The following is a 23,790-nucleotide window of genomic DNA, read 5'->3' on the forward strand; positions in this document are numbered from 1 at the left end:
AAAAAAAAATTAAGCCTTTCGTTTAACGACATTCCTCGCTGTTTTTCTAATTCTCTGCTTGATTTTAAATCTCAATCATTCCTCCTAAGGATATGTCTGCTACTACTATTCACTGTATCATCAGTTTTAAGCCATCACTTATTATTTCACTTTTTCAATCACACTAATTTCAGCATACAACAATACATTTCTTAATGAAATAATAACCGCTCCCTTACTTTCACTTACATTCAAAATGGCGTCGTACTGCAAAAGAATATTATTACTTTGGAAGGGATAGAGAAATGTTACATTTTCCCTTTTATTTCTTGGATATTATTTTGTGATATTCATTTTTTGGGTATGCCTGCAATAGTTGTTGCCTGCTGAAACACCGCATCCTTTAATACTCGCATTCTTCCTGAAATTCGGCCAAACCACACCTGATGCTACCCCCCCCCCCCCCATCGATGCACTTTTGATGAGTTGCCGTGCACTTGAACACTCTACACAATAATTTCATTATTTCTTTAAAAAGAGTAAAAAGTGAACGGTGGGTTTATTTTCAGCAACCTCGTAACTCTTGCCTCCATTATCTTGTCCTTTAGTCCTCAAATTCCATGAGCGATGTTTCTGCAAAAAAGGAAGAATTGCTGTTTTTGGGATCAAAATCTATCTATCTCACATTTATTGTTGGCTAGTTTTTGACCTTGAAGAAAAATGTTTTTTTTTTTTTTGTTGCTTTTTTTTTTTTTGTAGCTCCTGATATCAAGGGGCTTCATGCCATGTTTGAAGCTATTTCCGTAAAAAATATTTTTTAATAAATTACTTCATTAATTCCCTTTATGTAATGAATCCCAGATTCGTATCAATTTTTACTCGTGCCATTTTACGTAGGGTATACATTCACACAAGTTCAATTTTGATGAGCCGTAGTGCATCTGAGAACTCTACTCAATGATTTTATTATTATCATTATTATCATCATTATTATTATTTAATCAACAAAAGTTTTCACACAAGTCATTATGAATCATTGCTCACTAATAATAACTGGTGGTGTTCCCTGTAGTCTGAGTGAGAAGTCTCTCCAGATTTCCAATATTCTCCATCTCGATAACCATTGTAAATGATTTTTTTTTCTGACTATTTTTTGAGATGGCTTCGTGGCTGGGTTCAAATCTCACGCGACTGGCTGTAATCGCAACTCCCTGCACTGATGATTCCCGAAAGTCTGTAGTTAATTTAAAAATTATTATAATAATAATTATGTCAGCCCCTTTAAGAATTCGGTTCTTATTGTTAAGCACTTTAAAGTGGAAATGTCAGTCAGTCACTTAAGCTCCCATGCCTAGATCATATTATAATCATTAGATCACTCTGGACGGACGTCTAAATGTTTAAATATCAACTTAATTTCTCACTATTAACATTAGCCGTGTGGTATGTTCCTTGCTAATGGAGTCAGAGATGGCTTCGTGGCCGGGTTCGAATTGCTGGTTCTTAATTGAAGGGAGAGAAATATATATTTTTTTAATTATAAAATTTAAATATTTACTGGATAACTTGAAGTGGGAGGGTGATACTAAGTGACATAATAGACTCAAAAAGAAGGAAAAGGATGCGACCGCTAAAAAAAAAGAAAGAAGTGATAGTCAAAAAAAAGGAAGAGGAGAAAGGAAAAAAGAAAGAATATAATGGAAAGACAGAAAAAGAGTCAGTGTATTTAAATTATATTACTATAATGAGTGGGGAAAATAATATGGCCAGCAAAACAGCATTTAACATGACATGTCAATGGAAGTAAACGACTTAAAATGGGTGGGTGTTAAGTGACATTTAAATAAAAAGGGTTTTATAGATTAGACTTTCACCCAAATACTAATATGCATGTCTTAAACCTGGTCAGACCAACACCCTTCTCCAACCGGGGGAGTCGGCAGCCCCAATCTCTGGCCCATGGGATCGGTGCATGCAAATAACCTCATCAAATTTCCATTAAATAAACATTCGCCCACCGCTTTTACAGTGCTCAAGCTACTTGTTTATTTACAAACAAATAGCAAGCGAGCCTAGCTTTATAGCCAATTAAGCAGCAGGTGAAATGCATTTACGACAGTGCTCTACTCAAAGAGGAGGGGGGGGGTAAAATATATAGTCATCCACAAACAGTACTGCCTCGCTGTATCACAACTCACCAGTACGGCCAAACCAACACCCTTCCCCAGCCGGGACTGAACCTACAACCATACTTTCTAATGTCCTGTCATTGAATACTTTGTCATAAATACTCACTTTCTATAATATAATATAGTTTAACAAATGTGGGTATGTAAATGCTTCAGAGAGCTAAATTCCCTGTTTTGCATAGTACCTCGTCAGTCTTGACCTCCAACACTATTAGAACTGGCAGGTTGGTGTCTGATGGTTTCAGTCTTACCTTTTGACAAGAAAGATCTCTTTAGCTTTTGTTTAAAAGAGATAGTGTCAACAGAAAAGCTCCGATTTCTGGTCAGTCATTTAACCAATTTAGGGGTAGACATTTTTATTGGCCAGCCTTGTAACTCCTTCCGTTTCTATTGGACTCCTTAAAGGCTTACTTTTTGGTTAGTCTGTTGGCAGTTCAGGAGATTGAACACAGGTGAATGGTTTATATTTTTCAGGCTTGGTTTGTTTTCAAGTGATTCTACTTTTCTCTTCCTTTTTATTATTTTGCCTTCTATAAAACCGCACAGTCAACATTTTATTATTTCCCATAGGAATATCAAAAGTCTCAGGTACAACTTTCCAGATATTCAGTCTTGTCTTTTCACATCCTTGTAATTACATGTCAGAAATAACACGATAAGACAGGACCGCTGATTCGTTGCCATCAAATCGTTCACCAGAAGACAAAAGAGTTTCATTTTTGGTGGGATTTTGAATTCTAAAAACCAATTGCAGGAGTTGTATCTGAATTACAATAATACTGAGACCCTTTTTTTTTAGGGGGGGGGGGTGTTGACGCTTTGACAACTCAATAAATAAATAAATAAACAGGTTTCGTATCATTGTAATCAAACGTCCTTTAAATCGTCTATTCAAATATGAAAATGACAAATTCAATTATGAACTCTCTTGAGTTGGTGGAAATTAACCTCCTAAAATTATTATTCCAGTCAACGGAAATTGTGAAACCAATAATTATCGAACTGTGTTTTTTCTTTATTCATATTTCTTTCTGAATCAATTCAATCTTGAATCCAACTAACAAATGTTGTTGAAAGATTCAACAACTTGGGTTCTTGCCAGCAAAACAGTCTGATCTTATTTTGCAAGACGAATCAATTTGGAAGGAATTTATCTATCGAGGAGGTAAATCCTGTTTTTTAGCGGTTCATTTCTGGCAATGAGGCATTGGGTTATGTAAGATTAAATTCTCACATCTGATCTGGATGAAAAAATAGGGGGTGGTTATGTTCTTTGAAAGGAAGATAATCATTAATCAGAAGAGACTATATCTTGCTTGTCACCGTTGTCCCAGCTTTCAAAAACAGAGAATCTTGACTATAACCAGAAATCAAGTACGAAAACGTGTTTCTTGCATGAGTTTGTCACATGTGTTTCTTAGTCGCATTGAACTCCAGCCCAGTTAAGGGAATGATTCTTGTCATCATTATCTTTTGGTAATGTGACGTGCCCCTTCTGAGGTTAGCTTTAATTAAAAAAAAAAAAAAAAAATTCTCCAGGTTGCGTGGAAGAACATGAGAAGCTACGCGCCAGCCTGTATTTTGTTGACTTCCTCTGCCAAAAAGAGCATTTTAAATGGGGGGTAACAATTATCTGCTCTTCTCGACTTAAAACACGAATTCTAGGCTTGTGCTTTTATAAAATAGATGTCAGATGAATGAATGGATGTATTGAGCAATCGGCTGTTCTATCGCTGTAAGAAATGATAGGTCAGAGAAATTTCAGCATATAATTTAACATGAAAAGATAACCAATTCAAGATATATATATATTCTTTTTTTTTTAATCTTTTTATTTTATTTTATTTTTATATATAATGAACAGAATCAAAGAACGAATAGGTAATATATACAAATTTCAAAAGATAATAATCTATCTATATATCTATAAAAGTGAACGTGTGTGTGTGTGTGTGTGTGTGTGTCTGTGTACATTTCTCTACGCAATAACTCTGTCCATTTTCAGTCTACAGACTCGAAATTTGATATACAGGGTACTGAGATTTGGAAAAATCTTTGTAATCCGTTTTCAGACAGAAATTTGGCTGTTAACTGTGGTTCAACGATTTGACCTTTGAAAACTCGACCAAACTCCTCCGCCAATTTGGGTTTAAACAATTGGAATTTTAGATATAGGTTCCTTGGACATGGGTCTAACTTAATAACTTGATTTGAGCCCAAAACAATAAATGTTAAGGGGTCATAATGGGGGTCAAAGTTAAAAAAATTTTTTTACCTCTGCGGTCTCTACCAAATTACTCAGACAATTTCTGGTCTAAACATTTGAAATTTGACATAAAGAGCATTCAAAGATAGGGCAAGCTTTTTAATCAGTTTTGGTCGAAAAATTTTAGTTATCAATTTATTAATGTATGTATGTATGTTTTCATGTCTGCTTAAAACTTTTGACAGAGAGGTCCGATATATCTTTAAATGACAAATGAAAAGAGTGAAAGACAGACCGACCTTCATTTACGCTGATTGATGCCAAATATGCTTTCTTTCATATTTCTCGTTTTTTTTTGTTTTTATCAGCGGAGTTGCTTAAACGTTTTACCTTCTTGGAATCTCTTCTGCAACTGCTTGCGTCTCAATTCTTAATGGTTAACTTTCTTCGGTAGGAACGCTGATTATATTTTTCTGTATTTTGAGTATATCAGCGTTTTTTTTTTGTTTTTTTGTGCTGTCGCCGTCGTTGTTATGGTGATGGTTCACTTGGTCATTTGAATTCCTTCGGGTCTTGGAATTTAAACCATTAAATTTATTTATTTTTATTAATACGATATTGAAATATCTCAATATCGTCACAGTAACAAAGATCCTTGTCTGCTCCCCATTTTTACCTTGACCTTAGCTTCCCCAACTGTAATTTTTTTCTAGAAGGATACTATTCACTCCTAAACTCCACCTCTACTCTATTTCTGCTCACTCCAAATTAAAGATCAACCTGCTTGTTTTCAGCTTTAAAAAGCTGGGAAACAGCATGCGGTTCACTTTTTGTGGTGACATTGTGGAAGGATCCAAGGATAAGTGTCCACGACTATCATGTGCTCACTGAAAGGAAACAGTGGCTGCATGTGGGAGCGAACTTGGAACCATTTGATTTCAAAGTGAGAGTCATAATTATGTAAAGTAGGTGCTTCTGGTTATCTTCAAGTCCAATATAAACAAATCCTTGTTGGGCTGTTCCCTTAATTAATCAAATTATACCCAATTCCCACCACTAACGATTACTATGCTCTTGTCCCTATGATCACTGTACACTCATTAACCCTTATCCTCAAGTGGCCTTCAGACCTTCATAAGTGGTGACTCCCCTCTAAAAAGAAATAATCAATAAATAAAACAAGTGAGATCTTTGCTTGATAATAAGATGATTTTTAGATGTCAACTCGTTCATGTCTGTTTTGAACAAGTCTCAGTTTGTCTTTTGTTGGTGAAATGAAGAAAGGACAAGTACTGCTGTTGATACTAAGAGTGGATATCTTCAAACTTTCAACAATATTTGAAAAAAAAAAAAAATGGTTATTATATATACTTACCTATTCACTCATAATGGACTCTTCTAATCATTATAAAAACCCTGAATCAAATACTGTCATAGTGAATTATCGTAACCCCTGAATGCCAAAAGGTTCAACAATCAGTCCGACAGAAACTGGGCTATTTTGGTGGGCTTTTTGCTGTCGGACTGATACAAATATTCTTGGAGGTCAACCCTCCCAGGCCTTTTCTGGAGGAGCAAGTTTATCGCTTGTTGCCTGAAGCGCTTTCACCGGGGAATGCAGATGGAGTTACTCAGACTTATTTTTGCAGAGCCAGAGTGCTCCTCTTCTTGGGGCGCTGGCTTGTTTTCCCATCTTCCGACCTTGTGCCACATCACCTCACAGTGGGAGAGAGATAAATACCGAATCATCGCGATCTGATACAAGACTATAGATTAACTTAACATGTCGGAACATGCTGACAACGTTTTCTTTGTAATCACTTTCTTGTACAATATATTCTTTTCTACCTTCCCCCATTGTCGGAGTCTTTCCTAGGGTCACAACAGTAATCTTGCACGAGTGTGTGTTTTGTTCACTCTTAGAACGAGTGGGAAGGATCTTATTCAGTCATCCCTGATTTTATTTGGTTTTCTTTCTTTCTCCTTTTTTTCTTTTTTCTTGTCTCACTCCTCATCATTTTAAATTAAATTCTAAATGTCTTTTTGTAAATGAAATTAATCTAAAACCATTAAGGGGATTTTAAGTAGAGTAGTCGATGGAGTAAATGTGGTATTGTGATGACTCCTGAAGTAAAAGTGATGGGCAAAAAAAAAAAAAAAAAATGCATCTAGGTAAAAGATAGGCAAGGGATGACCGACACCAACCACATTCCTTCCAGCTCATACTTTTGATGACCTTGTGGCTAATTTATAACTAAATTATATTTTTTATTTTATTTCATCTCATTTTTTTTATGGAAATCGCTCTAGACATGGCATGAAACCACTTGATGTAAGGAGCTCCGTTTTTCTGCTTTCCAGATGACTACAATATGGTTGTCTTCAAGTCTAATGTAAACGAGTTTTTGATGAGCCGTTCCATATAAGTTAACAAATTTACCGAATCTCCATTACTAACGGTTACTATATTGTCCAATTTCTACTGTACACTCTTTAACCCGTATCCTCGAGTGGCCTATTGGCCTTGATAAGTGGTGATGCCTATGTAAAAAAAAAAAAAAAAAAGCTAAAAAACATTACTTCAAAATACAAAAACAAGAACGTTCATTGTGAAGGCATATATTCACAAAAGAGATATTTTATATTCGTTTAAAATAGAAGTTTACAGCAATGGGGAAAAAACAATATATGTTCTTGAATATTTTTAGAGCTCTTGTAAAAACAAAAGAATTCTTTAGCTGAGCTATCGAAGAAGCCAGAGTCAGTAATTTAAGAGCCGTGCGTTACAAGGGTCAGAAAATTGTAATCAAAACTTCGTTCAATTTATATAAATTATATTTCATTAAAAGTGGTTAATAAGAGACAATGTTAATTTGTTTTTATATTAGAAAGAACATTCAAGGAGAAAAATTGGGAATATTTCAATGTAAGATTTGGATAATAGTGAGCAGATGATAAGAAGGAATTGTGTGTGTGTGTGTGTGTGTATGTATGTGTGTGTGTATGTGTGTGTATGTGTATGTGTGTGTGTGTTGCGCTTTGTAAGTGTGAGTAGTTATTTATTTGCTTCCCCACTGAACAAATTAGGCACAAGGCCGTTTTTTAATGTGGGGAGAGGGAGAGGAAAGGGGGGGGGCAACTCCCGCTGAGGGGAGAGGAGAGCTGGATAGTGACAATTGGTATGAAGGGTTTCCCCTACATTGACCAAAACTGATTGCTTCAAAAGCAATGGTCTGATATGTGGGATTTCCCCCACATATAGTCTTTAGTGCAGCATCTGCCGGATTGATTCCGGGCCAAGTTCCCTATACAAGTTAATTAGGCTTTGTAAGGATGGAATACTGCTGCCATATCTGGGCAGGAGCTGCTAAAAACAGCCTATCCTGCCTTGACGGAGTACAAAATAGACTTTGTGGCTTAGTGGGGGATGCCCTTTTCTCTACCCTGCAACCTCTCTCCCACAGAAGAGACGTTGCAAGCCTATCCTTGTTTTATCGTTATTTCCATGGTAGGTGCTCGTCTGAACTCCAATCTCTAGTCCCCCCCCTCGCCAATCTTTCACGAAAAACACCCGTCTAGCTGAATCCAATGTTGAAAAATTTCCCCTACTCTTTATCTGTGCCTAAATAAAAACGTGGATTCCATGAACAAAACTTCTTTCTTAGAACTGCACGGCTGTGGAACTCTGTTCCGTCTGCCTGCTTCCCACCTGACTACAACTTGGATGTGTTCAAGTCCAACGTTAACAAATTCCTAATGAACCGCCCCCTTAAGTAAACACTTCATCAAATCTCCACACTAACGTACTGCACTTGCAATAACCTTTATCCCTGAGTGGCTTCCGGGCCTTGATAAGTGGTGACCACCGTATAAAAAAAAGAGTCTGCATGAGTTGACATGTCAGTAAGCTCAAAGCTCAACAGAGGAGTGGTAAGGACGGCGGTCCATAGATTTCAGCTCAACTGGTTTATTGAAGAAAAATCAGTGTTTTTAAGGGATCGAAGTGGCTCTCAGAAAGATCCAATAAATTAAGAAAGTTTTCTCATTAGTCCAAAGTATAATTATTTGGGAACTGTTTACTCTTTTGTCTCCTAATTTTTCGTCTGCTAAAATTTTAATCACGTGATTACGGTGTAGCGTCAATAAAATAAACCATTCATCATAGTTGAAAGTAGAGAATAGTTACAATACACCCGCCAGCCCGGTAATCTAAGTGCATAAGTACCAATAAAGTGATTTTTAATATCGTATTCAGCTAAATCCATAGCAAGCGATACTTTGAATGAATGGTTTATTTTGTTGAGGGTACACCGACACCGTAATCATGTGATTAAATTTTTAGCAGACGAAAAATTGGGAGACAAATTATTATTATTATTTTTTTTTTGTTCCATTATTTGTTTTTATTCAAGATAGTGTATGCATAGATGATCTGCATACAAACGAGTTTACATATTTTTATTTTGGACCCCCCCCCTCTAAGCGACGGAATTGTACAGTTGTTTCACATAAATAAACAAATAAACAATTCAATTTTATTCTCTTTTGTAAATTATGTTTTTTTTTGTTGTTGTTTGATGTTAAATAAGCATAATTTACTGTTGGGATATTCAGTTGTTTACCATGAAAAACGGTTTCAGGAGTTTAATAATAATAATAATAATAATAATAATAATAATAATAATAATAATTACACAAACACACACACACACACACACGCACATACACGCACATACACAAGAGGGTCATTCCAAAAGTAACCCCTCTTATTTTTTAACTAAAATAGTTGAAGAGCTATTAAAGCGAGTGATCTATTGTGCTCCAGAATGTATTTTTCTACATAATAATCACCGCCCTTCTCAATGCACTTTTGCCAGGAATTCAATGACGCATCTCTGCTTCTGACAAGGATTACCTTTTCAGAGTCTCACGCCGTCAGTATCTGCAACAGAGAAATAAAACTTTCAGATCATGAATGCATAAGTTCAGTCAACTCCTTCTGATCCATTCAGGTGGAATAAACTAAAACGCATAAACGCCCTTCTCTCTCTCTCTCTCTCTCTCTCTCTCATACACACACATTACATACAAAGAACATGGCAGTAATATTTGTTGTCTATATAGACTTTTTTATTACTAAAAGCACAAAAGAAGTTGTAATCGGTGGATTTTCGTAATTTTTGGATAATATTTTCGACATGACAATTAAGTACATAATATTGTTTCTGCTTAAAAATGATATACTTTTTTTTTTTTTTTTTTTACAAATCGATTTGTCGACCAAGCGCTTCTACAGAATTGGGATGAGATTTTGTAGTCAATAGATAGAGTTTTCAGATAAAAAAAATAACAATGGTTTCAACTGTTTTTTTTTTTTTTTGTCAATTCTAATAGGTTACAATGGTAGCTTCCAAATTATGCAGTCAGAATATTACTGAATTATTAAACAAAACAACTTTAATCGTGTTAGCAGGTAAAAATTTTCCGCCATTTTGTTTAAATCAAAATGGAAAATTATTTCCCTTTTGAACTGTGTTTTATGATCGTTTTCATCAAATACTATTTTTATTTTCTTTAATAAATCATTTTCTACCTTATCGATTTTCGTAATTTTTGGATACAATCATGTTAAAAAATACGAGGAATATTGTCATTGTTTTCATGTGAAATTCAATATTACTTTCCGAAATCTCGTCCTAATAGTGTAGAAGCGCCGTCGAGGACAGCTTAACAAGCACCGTAAAAAGTTATATTTATTGTGTATTTGGGGCAGAGCGCAACTTGTTTATTTGGAATATATTTGAAATTTAAATAAGCAAGTTGCTCTGCCCCACCCTGTATAAATACAACACAAATTCTCCAGAATTTTACAATATATAGATAGCTAAATAAATAAAATCTACTTCTTATTTGTCTATTGGCAGTGTGGGGGCAAAGGATCAAATTTTACTTCAAATCCAAATTTAGGTCTTTAAAAAGTAATACTATAATTGAACCAAAGAAGTACTGACAATAAAATTAAAAAATAAAATAAAATCTACCAATATTACAAAAAAAAAAAAAAAAAAAAAAAAAGAAAAAAGTCAATAGTATTGTTTCAGGACCAAATTATTTAAAAATAATAATTTATTAGTGTTTAAAACAGAAAGGAAAGAAAAGCTGAAAAAAAAAAAAAAAAAAAAGAAAAAAGACAGCAACAACGCGGCGCGTTATTATCACCATAGCAACCGATATTGGAAATAAATAAATAATAGCAAAAGCATTGTTGATATTTTTGTATTTCTTGGAGGAATTTTAAATTTATTTTATATAAAAATAAAATCGTTCACATAAAAAATACTGATATTTTAACGCTAACCACACACACACACATATATATATATATATATATAAGCTGAATGTGTGTGTGTGTGTGTGTGTGTGTGTGTGTGTGTGTGTGTCTGGTTACGAATAGGCTCCTATATGGTTGCCTATTTTAAAAAAACTGATTACATATAATGATAGATGTCTCGAGACACAGGAATGGGTATGTTTGATCTGGCAGAACAGTGGTTTGGTTCGCCTGGTTCGGTTCATTAAAATTGTGGGGTCTGCATTCGCGCCTGGTCCACAAAGTATGGAAATAAAAAATTAAAAAAAAAAAAAACCTTTACAAGTGTTTTTGATATAGATGTACACGTTTTTGATATAGATGTACATATATACATATATGTACTTTTATAAGTATGTTTTAACTTAAATAGGGATGGTATAATAAAATTGTGGGGTCTGCGTTCGCGCCTGGCCTCCATAGAATGGAAATAGGCACAAACTTTAAGACTTTTCATATCTAAATATACTTTGATAATTATGTTTCATTTTGAAGAAATATGGTATAATAAAATTATGGAGTGTTCGTTCGCGCCTGACCTCCATAGAATAGAAATATGCCACAAAGTTTAACAAGGTTATTTTTTATATATATTCACAGAATATTATAAGTGTTTCAATGTGAACAGGTATGGTATGATAAATTATGGGGTTTATCTATTTTATTTTTACTTTCATCATATTTTGCTTTGGTTTTGATGCCCCCGAATTCGAAGCTATCTCTTTACAACCCTTTCTTTTCATAAATTATCATACTTTCATAAATCAGAGTCCATTTTATGTAAGCTGTTTTTGAACCCAGTCAACGACTGGTACTTTTGCTAGTATATATATATATATATATATATATATATATATATATATATATTCGTTAGTGGAGTTTATGGCCCTTTTGTAGTTTAGATAAACCAAAATATGAGGAAAATATTGGGACATATTTGGGGCTACACCGCTTGTAAGAAAGTAGTTTGATTGGCTATTGAATTTGTTTGACGTAATTATTTTAAAAGAATTTTCTAAAAAATTAAATTATTGGATACTTGTACAGTTTAACCAAGACATTAAAAAAAAAAAATGAAAATATCGAAAAAAAAGTTTAAATTGTATGTATCTGTTATGGAACGAAGTTCTCCGAAAACAAATTTCACTTAATTTCATCAAGTAGTTTTTTTTTTTTTTTTACAGCAAAAACAAAAAAACAATTTGTTATGATACCGAGCAAAAGGTTCGATGTTTAGGAAGAAAAGCTAGTATGGGGAGGGGTGTCGCGCCTTAACTGGAGTTATCTCCCCGTGGCGTGTTTAATAAATTTCATAATGGCTGACTTCAACGCACTCTCATAAAAACGTATTTTTCTGCTGTAAAAAAAAAAAAAAAAAAAAAAAAAAAAATATTCGATCAAATTAAGTGAATTTTTTTTTCGGAGATCTTCAGTCCAAAACGATACGTACAATATAACTTTTTTTTTTTTTTTTTCGATATTTTCATTTTTTAATGTCTTTATTAAACTGCAAGTACCAATTATTGTTCAAGAATTTAATTATTCTTTAATTATTAATTAATTATAAAAACATAATTATTGTAAAAGGATTTTTTAAAAGTTAAAAAAGTCATATTTAAGTAAAGCAATTTGATTAATCATTGAAAGTTAAAATTTAAAAAAAAATCAGTAAGATCTCATTAAATCATTAACACACACACACACACACACACACAAAATACAATATGCAGTAAGGAGGCCTAGAACAAATTATTGATCATGTATTAATGCTGCAAGAATTACATGATGTAAAATGTTCCTCGTATGTTATTATTATTATTATTATTATTATTATTTATCCGAGAACAATATAATTTCTAATTATGCTTATTTGTTTGTTTGTATTTAATAAAATCATTTATAATGTATTTAATTTTATTTGTTTGTTTGTATTTAATAAAATCATTTATAATGTATTCAATAAAAATCATTTAATAAAAAATGTCTGTGCTTAATAAAAAATATTCTGTTTTTAATATTGTTTCACTTTGATTTTATTACGTCAACTTAATATTGTTTCATTTTATTTTTGAAATACTTTTACAATAATTACGTCAATTACAATAACCAATCAAATTACATTCTTACAAGCGGTGTAGCCCCAAATATGTCCCAATATTTTCCTCATATTTTGTACTTTTTTCTAGGAATCTTCCTGTTTACTTGCCTCCTAACGAGGACAGAGTAAGACACAAGGTCGGTTTTTAATATGAGGAAAATCCAGCTCCCCCCCCTCCCCAAAAGGGGCACTCGGGATAGGAACGAAAATTAAAATTGTCTCAGTCACAAAGGATTTCTCCTCCACTATACCGAGGACAGAAAAAGTGAAGTGTAGAATCAGAACAGATGGTGTTTATTTGCTCCCCCACTGAGCAAATTAGGCACAAGGCCGTTTTTAATGTGAGGTAAAAACCAGCTCCCCTAAAAGGGGTCACTCTGGTTACCAAAAATAATAATTGTCCCAGTATAGAGGGTTTCCCCTCCATTGACTGGTACAAATTATCTCAAGTGCAGCATCTGCCGGAACAGATACTACACTTTGATCCCGGCCAAAAGGCCGGGGGACCTTCTGTCGAAGGAGATGTGTAGAATCAGAACAGATACTATACTTTGCTCCCAGCCAAAAGGCCAAGTTTATTATTGGATTGGGTTGGAGGAATTTTCTCAAGGCAATAATAAAAAAACAAACAAAAAAAATCACTCCATTGGGAATAAGAATTATTCTATAAAAATTACTCTTTGGAGCGAGAGATCACTATAAACTAACCGTGTATCTAATTTTGCTGCAGTTGGAGAGAAAAAAAGGTAAATATTACATGTAGTGACTTGAAGAAACACGCGTAATAAAGTATAAAGCGAAAAAGTAAAAGGAAAACCTACCTGGATTGTATTTTAAACGCAAACAAACCTCGTTTGATAAGATAAAAAAAAAAAAATTATAAACTTTTGCTTATAGAATTGTTGTTTTTTGTAGGTAAATCCACTTTTTTTTTTCCTCTCTGGCTTCTAATAATCCGTATATTGCCGTCTTTCTATTTTCGCCTAACACCTGAAATTCTCGACTGGTGTCAGTATTCGAGGAAATGAATTAGAGAAATCGTTTATAGCGACACATTTGAAGCGTGTTATTAAAACAGATATCAAAATACATAAAATAAAAGAAAATAATCTGTTCTGTTGGTACGTAATGGTTTGTTCGCTTTGTATGTACAAAAATAACTTTATGGTGAGTCTGGTGTGTCGACGAACTCGAACCACCTAGTCTGCTAGTAAATTAGTTACCTTACCTACCAAGCATTTTTTTTTTTTTTTTTACCAATAGCAACAGGGGAAGTCGAAACTACAGAGTTCGATTCTCAGTAGTAGCATTATGACAACGGTGACTTAATTCTTGATTTATTTTAATGATGTAATTGATATACCCGTGTCTCCGTGCGTTTCTTTCACATTATTACTTTTATTTATTTATTCGGTCAAAATGCGCTAGAGTACCAACTAAAGACTTACCTTTATAAAGTTGTTGATTTTTTTTTTTTTTTTTTTTTTTTTTTTTAGATATTCAGGTCTGTTTTTAACGAATATCACATTTAAAATTGTCGTCGACAAATAGTTTTCATGATATTAAAACCTTTATCATCCATTGTATTCCGTGTTTTCACCGCGCATTCAATTTTTAACCAGCCGCTTATCCGTCCGGAGGCCACTCAAAGATAAGCGAGTCAGGTGATACAACACCGGGATGATCAGTACTGGTGGAAGCTGAGTAAAAATTATTTAAGGGAGACAACGTAACAAGAACATTATGTTTACGCTGGATTTGAAAATGACGATGTTATAGTCAGTTGGAAAGTAGCTCTAGGATATTGTGTTCCACAGACGATTTTTTACTACTAATCGATTATTTATTATAAAAAAAAGTATTTTTTAATGCAATAATCGTAAAGTACTTAAACGAACGTTTTACAAATCCTATTAAAAATCAATGGTATCCTAGACGGTAGGTGTATCAGAATTTTTGTAGGAATTTTTAACACCTCTAACACGAAACTGCGAATAAAATATAAAAATCTCGTAATTTCTCTGTTAAAAGTGGGTTGTTTATTTTCTTTATGGATTATACTTCCAAAATAAACTATTAAAGTTGTTTTAAAAGTAATAGAAATATATATATTTTTTTAAACAGTAATGAATTTTCCGAACTCAATATTTTTAAATTTTTAAATTTAAAAATCTATCAAAATTTTTCTATTGATTCTATTTTTACGATATTTTCAGGGTCAATGTGAAATTTTATGTTCTTTCCAATAAACCGAATATAATATTTTAGACAAACGTTTTTTTTTAATTCACGCCCCCCCCCATTTTCAAGTGTCTATTAAAAAGTAAAAAGTAAATTAATTTACTCACAAATTGAAGAGAAAAGGTCAATAAATAATATATTCAAATTTAAAACAAAAACAAACAAAAAAAAACGTAATGTTTTTTTTAGAATTTTACCTGTAAAGTTTGAAGTTTAAAACCTTTTTTTTTTAAACCACGTTATTTGTTTTTTCTTTTTTTTTTTTTTAATGGAACCTTGGTCCTTGCTCCTTTAATTGAAAAAAAAATAGGGCTTGAATTACATTTTTCGAGGAGTTATAAGCTTGGAAAGACAGGGGGTCGAATAATTCACGCCTCCCATTTTGAAATGTCTATTAAAAAGTAAATAATTAATTTATGTACCAAAGTCTTATATATCACAAATTGAAGAGAAAAGGTCAATAAATAATATATTCAAATTTGAAACAAAAAAAGTACTGTTTTTTTAGAAATTTACCTGTAAAGTCCGAAGTTTAAAACATTAAAAAAAAAACACGTTGTTTTCTTTTGTTTGTTTTTGTTTTTAATGAAACCTTGGTCCTTGCTCCTTTAATTGAAAAAGAAATTAGGGCTTGAATTACGTTTTTCGAGGAGTTATAAGCTTGGAAAGATGGGTTGGAATTATTCACTATTTTCACGAAATTTCTGACACACCTACCTAGACGGTCCAGTCCAGTCCACCCTCTCTGGTTTTACCTTCTCTCTTTGGGAAGAGGTTAGTTTTTATTGATAATAACTCTACCGGGGAATGCCAACGAGTCTGCTTAGGAATTTCTGTAGGCCAGACCTCCCAGTGCGCTGACTTTTCAACACTTCACCCACATTGTGCCTGACAATCTGGATAGGAAGTAAGCAAAACCGTAGGTTACCCTTCCGCAAAAAAATAAAATAAAATAATAGATTCTACATTTTTAGGTGATTACATGTAAACAGCCTGAAAAGGGTTGCTTGCGGTAAAAAGAAATAAACCAAATAAAAGCAAACAATATTTTAGATTGTAGAGTGGTGATAACTTTGGTTTTACTTCCAGACCAGATAGGACATGGAACTATTTTTTTTATTTTATTTTATTTATTTTTTTTTTTAATTTAATTTATTTATTTTATTTATTTATAATTTTCTTCATTTCTTGCAACTATTAAGGGGGACTGCTTTTTTTCTTCTGAAAATAAGTTACACCATTAAAAAATGGGTTTGTGTTACTGTACACATAGATTCGAAAAGTTGTCAAAAAACAAATATATAACAAATAAATGTTATCAAAGGCAAGATAAGTTACTTTTCTGCCAAACTGGATATAATTTTCGTGTTTTTATTCGATGTAACATGTTTATTCAGCTCGAAAACCATACAGTGTTTACCGATGTATTGGAAAATTCAAAATGGCGCCCGATTCTTTCTTTAACACGGTAAGATCGGGAAAAGGTGTTATAAATAATAAACTAGACAAAATACTGTTAGAAATTCGCTCAATATATGTTACCGTGACATATATTCGGTGATTTTTTAATAGTATTTTATCTAGTTTTTTATTTATAACACCTTTTCCTAAATTTACCGTGTTAAAGAGAGAGAGAGAGTCGGGCGCTATTTTGAATTTTCCAATACATCGGTAAACACTGCATATTTTGTCATATTTTACATTGAATAAAAACACAAAAAATATATCCAGTTTGGTAGAAAAGTAACTTATCTTGCCTTTGATAACATTTATTTGTTATATATTTGTTTGTTTTTTTGACAATTTTTTCGAATCTATGTGTACAGTAATACAAACTGACTCCCCAAAAGTAGAAACATATGATCTTGAATTATCGCTCTTCCTTAACTAGCCTCGTTCACAACTAGTTTATAAAGAGCGTAACTATGTTTTTTTTAGTGACATTTTATTCAACATTTAAAGTGCACGATGAAGCTTGCTATAAATTACCTTTGATAATGTTATCGTTTTTTCCCCCTTTTTCTTCTTTTTTTTTTTGTTATAACATAGTTTAGTAAAGAAATAAATTGTTTGAGAATAATGCCGAAACTCTGCCTAAATCGATTTCACTCCGAATAATTTACGTGACTAAAGTAGAAATTTAACCCTAAAAACCACCCGTGACAAATGATCTGCTGCTTCTATAGAATTGGGACGAGATTTTGTAGTCGATAAATGGAATTTTCTAACAAACAAAAAAAATGGTTTCAACTGATTTTTTTTTTTTTGTCAATTCTAATAAGTTACAATGGTAGCTTCCAAATTATGCAGTCGAAATTACCTGAATATTACTGAATTATTAAACAAAACTTTAAGCAGGTGAAAAATTGCCGCCATCTTGTTTAAATCAAAACGGAAAATTATCCCCCCCCCCTTTTGAAGGAGAGTTCAAAAGGGGGGTGGGTAATGATCGCTTTAATCAAATTTTAATATCAAATGTTAATGGGGGGGGGGGGTAATGATCGTTTTAATCAAATTTCTATTTTTTATTTTCTTTAATAAATAATTTTCTACCTTATCGATTTTCGTAATTTTTGGATATGATCATCTTAAAAATACGAGGAATACGTAGATACCATTGTTTTCATGTGAAATTCAGTATTACGATTTCCGAAATCTCGTCCCAATAGTGTACCAGTACCTCGTACCTCTCCACAGGACAGAGTTAGACACCAGGGTCGTTTTTTAACGTGGAGAAAAGGTACAAAAATATAAAAAAAAGTGTCTCAGTCGGGAAGGACTGATCCTCCACCGAAAGAGAACAAGAAATGGAAGTGCAGCACTCAGCAGCAGCACTGCAGTGCAGCATTACCAAAAGGTCCCAATAGTGTAGAAGCGACAATGATTTTATTAAAACGTAATTTCTGCTTTGAACTAATAATGCTCAGTGTCAATAACATATCCGGACGTTATATTTGAAAACTCGGGAATTAACGAGAAAATAAGGGTATAGAAGATGGAAGAGAGAGAGAGAGAGAGAGAGAGAGAGAGAGAGAGAGAGAGAGAGAGAGAGAGAGAGAGAGACAGAGAGACAGAGAGGGGGGGCACCTAGTTCGCATGCACTTTACGTAGTTGTAATATATTATTTATCAATAAACGATTACCTATGCATGCGAAACAGGCGTCTTTTTTATGTTTTTACGTGAGACTCGAACTACGTAGTACTATAGTCTGATCATACATGTCTTTACATGTGTTTGCTATGAGGGATTTATATATATATATATATATATATATATATATATATATATATATATATATATATATATATATATATATATATATATTGGAACAAGTTAATTAAAAATATGTTGTTCTCACATGAATAAAAGTACCCCCGTGGATGCTAAAGTTACGAAAAAAATACTATCAGCAATGCTTTTGTGTATGTGTGTGTTTTTTCAACTTTAACGGCAACTCAACAGTCATCGTTAACTTGACTACATCTGCTGGTTTTCGGGTATGCTGAAAACGAATATTGCATTTAAATTTAGGGCATTTAAATTTAGGCCATGCTTTTGTGTTTTTTTTTTTGCATTGTGATTATTGCAATGTAACCCCTTATATATTCACTGGCGGCCATGTTTTTCTAACTGAAAAAGTACTAATATGCATGCGTGTTACAAAATTATCCCATCCTCTCATGTTAGCGACCGCTACTGACATTCATTAAGTAATACATTGAAAAAAGTCGTAATATACAGAAAATTACTTGTGTGCCCCAAATTTGAATGTGATATTCGTTTTCAGCATACTTCAAAACCTCTAAAAATCGTCAATTTAAAGATGAGTGCTGAGTTGCCGTTAAAGTAATAATTTACCGTTTTTCTCGATCTATATAAATAAAACAGTAGATGTATGTATGTGTGTGTGACAGTGAAAATATTTAACCGATAAACTTTTAAACTATTAGTCACATAATACTGAAATTAACAGGAAAACTCCGGTTGCTCCCCTAGGGGTTCCTTTTGGGTTAAAATGACTAAAATTGACACTTTTGTACTTATTAAAAAAGTTGATACCTTGGATTTTTATAAAACTTTCTAAAATGTTGTAACTAGCTGATTTCTATATAATTTTGTTTGTCTATACTTTGCGATAACTCTTGGGTGTGCCCCAGGGGCTCTTTTAAGGTTAATAAAAACACTCCATTTTTGGGACTATTTTACCATATTTGTCCCAAATTTTCTTTGTATGTCTATTTAGCAGTTTTGTATGGTGCTGAATTCAAATTTAAATACGTTAAGGCCTTTGGGGACTTTTGGGGCTAAATGGACTTAGTCATTTCTTTTTTTGCATGGTGCAGAACTCAAATTTACATACGTGAAGGCCTAAAACTGCACCGTTTGTTCATTTTCACAAGGATTTGATGGCCCCTGGGGACTTTTGGGGTAAATGGCGGTGGGAGGGGGGGGAAATGCTGAACTTAGTCATTCTTTTATGCCTTGTTCATTGTTCACTCACGGGGGACCATGCATGCTTCACTTGTTCTTATTGAACTGACAAATAAATTCATATATATTTTAAGCTTCATCCATTTGTTGAGCTTTTATCTCTTGATATTTCTCCATTTAAAGAATCCTTCATTAGTTCCTAAATCCCCTCCTATATATATATATATATATATATGTATATATATATATATATATATATATATATATATATATATATATATATATATATATATATATAAGAGAGAAAACAGTTTATATATATATATATATATATATATATATATATATATATATATGATGAAAATAATGGAAATAGTATTCCGACAAAATAGAGAAAATAAAAAAGGAACAAACCGTATTATGTGTTCACCAACGTTTCGTCTTTATTTCGAGACTTCCTCTGGGTGAATGAGATTAAGAAACCAAAAAAAAAAAAAAAAAAAAAAAAAAATATACCAGTACAAAATATTTGAAAAAGTTTCACGTGCACAGTGTGACGCAGTTCTATTTAAGAGAAACGGAAAAATTGATGTTGGAAATTCAAAAAGGAAGGGGGGCTGGCGCTGTTAAAGAGAAGGAAATTTTAGTGACGTCAATTAGTCGTTAATTTAATTTTAAAACTATGAACGCAAGTTTATATTCTTATTGGGAAAAAGATATATCTGTTGAAATTTAAATATAAGTTTGTAACAGGAATGAAATGAGTGTTTTTTATGTAATTTATTGATTGAGATTATGTGTTAATTATTACAGGGGGTGTTTGAATGGTGTGAGAAAGTTAACCTGTGTCCACAGTTAAATAATGTTCTTTTAATAACAGTTTACTTATTAATGGCGCTATGTTATAGAAACCTCCACGTTGTTTAATAGTGCTTGAAAGTGCGATTGGTTTCTTAATCTCATTCACCCAGAGGAAGTCTCGAAATAAAGACGAAACGTTGGTGAACACATAATACGGTTTGTTCCTTTTTTATTTTCTCTCTATATATATATGTTTATATATTTTATATGTATATTTATATATCTATTTATATATATATATATATGTATGTTTATATATATGTTTATATATTTTATATGTATATTTATATATATATTTATATATATTTATATATATATAAATATATTTATATATATTTATATTTATTTATATATTTATATATATATTTATATTATATATTTATATTTATATGTATATTTATATATTTATATGTATATATATATTTATATGTATATATTTATATTTATATATATATTTATATGTATATATTTATATATTTATATATATATTTATATATTTATATGTATATATTTATACGTATATATTTATATGTATATATTTATATTTATATGTATATATTTATATTTATATGTATATATTTATGTGTATATATTTATATATATATATATATATATATATATATATATATATATATATATATATATAAGAGCAAGTAGTTAATAAAACATGTTAAAAACACTTTGAAAAAGAGTTAAAAACATATTTAATCTGAAAAGGAAACACTTAATGTGTGGATAGTCCTTAATCCGCGGAGTTTCGGAGAAATACTTTCCTTTCATGAGGGGGGGGGGAGGCGTAGGAATTAGCAGAATGTGGGATCGGATTTTGCATACAAAAGTATTTGATGAAACAACAAGTAAGTCAAAGATCTTACTTGATAACAAAAAGCAGAGGGAATATGGCGAAGAAAAATGTGATTACGCGTGAATGGATAGTCTGATGAAAGGTAAATAATCCAATGACGGTAAAATCGAAAAATATAACTCCAAGAATGTTGAGTTTCCATTTGCACAAGTAAAATCCAAGGAAATCACATAATTGGAAGATGGTCCAAAAGAATCCAAAAGGCCGAAATCCATGGAATAATTCACAAATATGTATAAAGAAAAGAAAAAGGGAAAATTCCAATAATATCATTAAAAGAAAAATAAGATATGCTGTCACACGATTGTCGAGACATAATAAGAAAGATCAGGGAAGGAGAAGAGGAAAAAAATTAAATGGTGATAGAATTAAATATAAGATAGAAAAACAAATGTCAAAATGACCCAGGATGTTAAAAGGTGCGAAAAAAATATAGGGCAAAAAATAGGTCAACTGAAATGTACAGGTTATTACTTAAGAAAATGTCAGCAAGAGTTGTTAAAAGGTACTAAATGGGGGAAAAAAAAAATTAATAAATAAATAAAAAACAAAAAACAGATAATAAATAAATATAAAAATAAAAAAATAAAAAATATAGAAAATTTTAAGGGGAGAGGATGGCCGGTATCTGCAAATTAAGGATAAAGCAAGTAAGTATGTAAGTAAATGCATATAGTAAAATATAAGTAAATATACATGCATGATATAGATGTGTGGGTAGATAGGAATATTAAGACTAAGACGGAAATTGCCAAAAAACGGCCAAACAAAGAAGAAATAAAGAAGTAAAATAAAGGATTATTAAGTTATAAAGTATTAAGAAAGTATGTAGAAAAAAACGATAAAGTTAAAGAAGAATTATATATCTCTAAAAGGTAAAAGTAATAACTATGTCATTTCAAAATTACCATAATTAAATTTGGACTTATGTTTACAGAAAGAGATCAGTTCATTTTTAGAATTTATTATATTGTTACTTTGAGGGGAAGTAATTATAGTTATAGCTTCGGTTGTGCAGAGGCGACATGACTTAGAGCCTGGAGTATAAGACTTAACTTTTTTTATGATAGTCCATTTGATTGAGAAGAGGTATTGTTAGAGTTAAGTTTTTTAATTGAAGTGGTTAGAGAAGTTCCTTGGTTATTATTAGAATTATGGTTGTTAAAAGAAGAAATGTGGTTTGATATTCTTTTCTTAATTAATGTTGAAGTAGCGCCGATATATGTATGTACTTTATTAAAAGCTCGAGGTCTGATATTAATATTAATTTGCTGATTTGTATTAGTTAAATAGTTTGAATTTTGTTCATTGTGTTCAAGAAAGGGTGGGACAATGATAGTATGACGACTGTTTTGGAGGGGATAATGAGTGTTGTTAGTGTTAGGATCGCTGTTAGGAGCAATATTATTGTTCTCATTATTATTATTATTATTATTATTATTATTGCTAGTTGTATGATTATAGATGGAGTGCTCGAGTGGTATATTAGATTAGTAACTATATCAGATGGAGGATGGGAAGAAGGATAACTTGAAGACAAAATATTAGTGTCTGTTATGGGAGGAGTACGTGGGAGCTCAGTAATTGTGCATAAATATATAACATCTTCATGGATGCAATCATTATTTAGTGGGCATAGATGTTTGTTATTACAATTACAGTTACTTTTGGGTTTAATTTGGAAAGGGATTTTTTGGGCTGATTTAATTTTTTTGTTATTAGATGTTAAGATTCTTTGTGCTAAATTAGGCATTGTTGAATAAGAAATCCTGATTGAATTTTTATTGAAAATAGAACTATATCTGTGTGGGTATTTGAAAGAGTTTTGTACAATGTTGAAGAATTCCTTAGGTATATTAGTTTTGACATTTACGCTAAATGAAGGATTAAACCAAATATTTTTCTTTCTCCTAATGCTACTGGGTGGGTTAGATGTATTGCAATTAATATTTTGCTTTGGATTATATATGTAGACTGGTTCCTTGTTATTAATAGCAGCAGATCTTGTTATTTGAACTGGTTTCTTGCGAGTCATATTGAGCTTAATAAATAAATAAATAAATAAATAAAAATGAATAAAAAACAAAAAAATAAATATAAAATAAAAAATAATTTTTTATTTTATTATATATATATATATCCCCCAAACCTCTGGCTTTGATGGAGGGAAAACTAAAAATTGCTGCTATGATTTCAAATGGTCTGAAATAACAACAAGAGGAGACTTGATTCCAAATATTTCTCATATGTTATATCTCCCTTCTTTTGGAAATAAGCTACGATTATGAATATCTCCAGTATCAAATAAACATTATACACTATGAAATTTAGTTTACGTATGAAAACCAAAGAGGGGAGATATAACATATAAGAAATATTTGGTCTCCCCTTACTGTTATTTCAAATCATTTGAAACCATAGCAGCAAGTTTTAGTCTCTCCTCCATCAAGGCCAGAGGAAATATCAGATATTATGTAATCCATATGCAAAACTAGGAAAACAAATAACTATGATTAAAACATTTTATGGCTGTAAAAAAGTGCTAAAA

The 23,790-nt window shown here is 31.9% G+C and overlaps 1 protein-coding gene across 2 annotated transcripts in view; it reads right to left on the minus strand.

Annotated features, from left to right (window-relative positions):
- The window catches only part of LOC145245882 (serine/threonine-protein kinase Nek8-like), a 182,074-nt gene extending 168,002 nt beyond the window's left edge, over nucleotides 1-14,072 (minus strand). For both annotated transcript variants that reach the window (XM_080107604.1, XM_080107603.1), the window contains exon 1: nucleotides 13,664-14,072. The gene's annotated coding sequence lies outside the window, so the exon portion shown is untranslated. The remainder of the gene's footprint in view (nucleotides 1-13,663) is intronic.
- Nucleotides 14,073-23,790: the final 9,718 nt, after the last annotated feature.

The sequence above is a fragment of the Euprymna scolopes genome, chromosome 23 (genome assembly GCF_053919585.1).
Source record: "Euprymna scolopes isolate OS-2025 chromosome 23, ASM5391958v1, whole genome shotgun sequence".
Taxonomy (NCBI): Eukaryota; Metazoa; Mollusca; class Cephalopoda; order Sepiida; family Sepiolidae; genus Euprymna; species Euprymna scolopes.